The sequence below is a fragment of the Orycteropus afer genome, unplaced genomic scaffold (assembly GCF_000298275.1).
Source record: "Orycteropus afer afer isolate SDZICR_OR568_19922 unplaced genomic scaffold, OryAfe1.0 scaffold00935, whole genome shotgun sequence".
In the NCBI taxonomy this organism is placed as follows: Eukaryota; Metazoa; Chordata; class Mammalia; order Tubulidentata; family Orycteropodidae; genus Orycteropus; species Orycteropus afer.
The window spans coordinates 61,313-64,289 of record NW_006922522.1 but is presented as its reverse complement, the minus strand read 5'-3'; positions in this window follow the sequence as shown (position 1 = coordinate 64,289).

Genomic DNA, 2,977 nt, shown 5'->3' with positions numbered 1-2,977 from the left:
AAAAAAAAAATTGGGAAAATTGTTGAAGATTTGTTGGAAGAAAACTTCCCTAATATCATGAAAGTTGAGAAGCTTCAAGAAGCTCAGGAAAATCACCAAGACATTTCATAAACTTTCCATAGCCAATGACAAAGAAAGAATTCTGAAAGCAGCTCAATAGAAAAAGAAAAGAAAAGTCACCTAAAAAGGAAAACTACTAAGACTCTGATTTAGTTGGAAAAAGGATGCAGGCAAGAAGTCAATGGGATGATAAATATAAATCCCTGAAAGAAAAAAAACAAAAAGAAACTCCAACAAAATAATTTATATTATATATCCAGCAAAATTATCCTCAAATAGTATGGCAAAATTAGGACATTCCCACATAAGGAGAAATTAATGAAATTTGCATAAACAGACCAACTTTATAAGATATGTTAACTGCAGTCTTTCAGACAGAGAACAGATGAAAGTCAATACCTAGAGATTAAGACACATGACAAAATCATTTGGAAATCAAGCCAGATATAGAAGTATCAAAAATAAAATAAACCAACAAGACTGAAAATACGGTACCAGAGATCTCAATTTGTGAATGATTGTAACTACAAAACAAAAAGAACAAAATAAAAATAAATGATGTAGTTAAAAAAAAAAAACTTCTCAATGGAAAACAACTCAAGATGATAAAAAGATAGAAGAAACTGGTTTAAATTTGAGAAGATAAGAACAAAATATAGGTAACCTCAAAGAAAACTAAAAAACTTTCTTAGCAATACAAAAAAGAAGAAAATCATAAAGTCTCAGTAAACACTACAAAATAGCAATGATAGAAATGATAAAAAATCCATAAATGAAATGAACTTCCACAGGAAAAAAATACTGAAGAAACCATCAACACCAAAAAAAAAAAGAAAAAGCAACAAAATGCAAGCAGTGAATTCATACCTACTGGTAATTACACTGAATGTAAATATAGTAAATATATCAACCAAGAGACAGAGAGTAGCAGAATGGATAAGAAAACATGATCCATCAATATGTCATCTACAAAATACACACCTTGGACACAAAGAGAAAAATAAGCTAAAAATCAAAGAATAGGAAAAAAAACAATGAAAAAAAAAAAAACAAAAAAAAAAAACATGAGTTGCAATATTAATTCCTAATAAAATAGATTTTAAGGCAAAAACTAGTAGGACAGAAAAGGAAAATCATTACATAAAAATTAAAGAGTCAATAACAGAAGACATACCCATATTAAATATCCACACATCCAATGAAAGTGCCCTGGAATATATAAATCAAGCCGTAACAGAATCAAAAAGAGAAACAGACAACTCCACAATAACAATAGGGGACTTTGGTGCACCATATTCTATGAAGGACATAACAGTTAGAAAGAAACTTAACAAAGATAAAGAATATTTAAATGACATAATCAACCAGGTAGATCCCATAGATGTATACAGAACACTACACTCAACAACAGCACACCATACATTCTTTTCAGTGCACATAGAACTTTCTCTGGCCACATGGAGAGAGAAACCTCCCCAAGAGCCAGCGCCTGGAATTCAGACTCCAGAAGATTTCCTAGTAACCCCAAGGACACTCCAGACCTGGAAGACTGAAAAGGTGCAACATTCCCCTTGTTACTCTTATACCCCACATCCGCTTGGTGAATGGAGGTTCAACCATCCCCCACTCCCACCCACCTTCTGGGCCTGCAGGAACTCCATCCCACTCTGTGTGCTTGGACGGAGTCTGGGTGCCCTGCCCTGCCCTCCCCTGATTTCTTCTTCTTTTTTTTTTCTTTCTTTTTTCTTTTTAGTTTGCTTGCTTTTGTCTGTTTTTAAACTACTACTATTATTAATTCTTTTGACCTTTTTCAGTTTTTATCTTTTCCCTGTTCCTGGTTGCAATTTTTTTTTCTTCTAATTTTCTCATGGTTAACCCTGTTCCCTGTTTTCTCTTTGCATTTTTCCCATTCCCATTCAGATATGCTGATGATACAACTTTGCTTCCTGAAAGTGAGGATGACTTGAGGCACTTACTGATGAAGATTAAGGAACACAGTCTGCAGTATGGATTACATCTCAATATAAAGAAAACAAAAATCCTCACAACTGGACCAATAAGCATCATCACAATAAATGGAGAGAAGATTGAGGTTGTAAAAGAATTCACATTTTTTGGTTCTACAATCGAGGCCAATGGAAGCAGCAGTCAAGACATTAGACAATGTGCAGCACTGGGCAGGTCGGCTGCAAAGGAACTCTTCCAAGTTCTGAGGAGCAAGTTCTCCTTGAGGATTAAGGTGCGCCTGACACAAGCCATGTTATTTCCAATCACCTCATATGCACGTGAGAGCTGGACAATGCATAAGGAAGACCAAAGAAGAGTTGATGCTTTTGAGTTGTGGTGCTGGTGAAAAATGCTGATGGTACCATGAACTGCCAAAAGAACTAACAGATCTGTCCTGGAGGAAGTGCAGCTAAGATGCTCCTTGGAAGCGAGGATGACCAGACTTTGTGTCACCTACTTTGGTCATGTTGTCAGAGGGGACCATTCCCTGGAGAACGATATCATGCTTGGTAAGGTGGAGGGTGGAAGAAGGAGGGGAAAACCTTCAATGAGATGGATTGACATGGTGGCTGCGACAATGGGCTCAAGTATAGCAAGGATTGTGGAGCTGGCGCAGGATTGGGCAGTGTTTTGTTCTGCTGTGCATGGGGTCCCTCTGAGTCAGAAATGACTCGACGGCACCTAACAACAATAACAACAGAACTTTCTCCAGAATAGACCATATATTAGGCCACAATAATACAAGCCTCAATAGATTTTTTAAACATTGAAATACTACAAAATATCACAACGCTATAAAATAGAAAACAACAACAGGATGATCAAGAGAAAAATAATCATGGAAACCAAAAACACATTACATAAAAGCTAATGAGTAATGGAAGAAATAAAAAATAAAATGAAAAAAAAA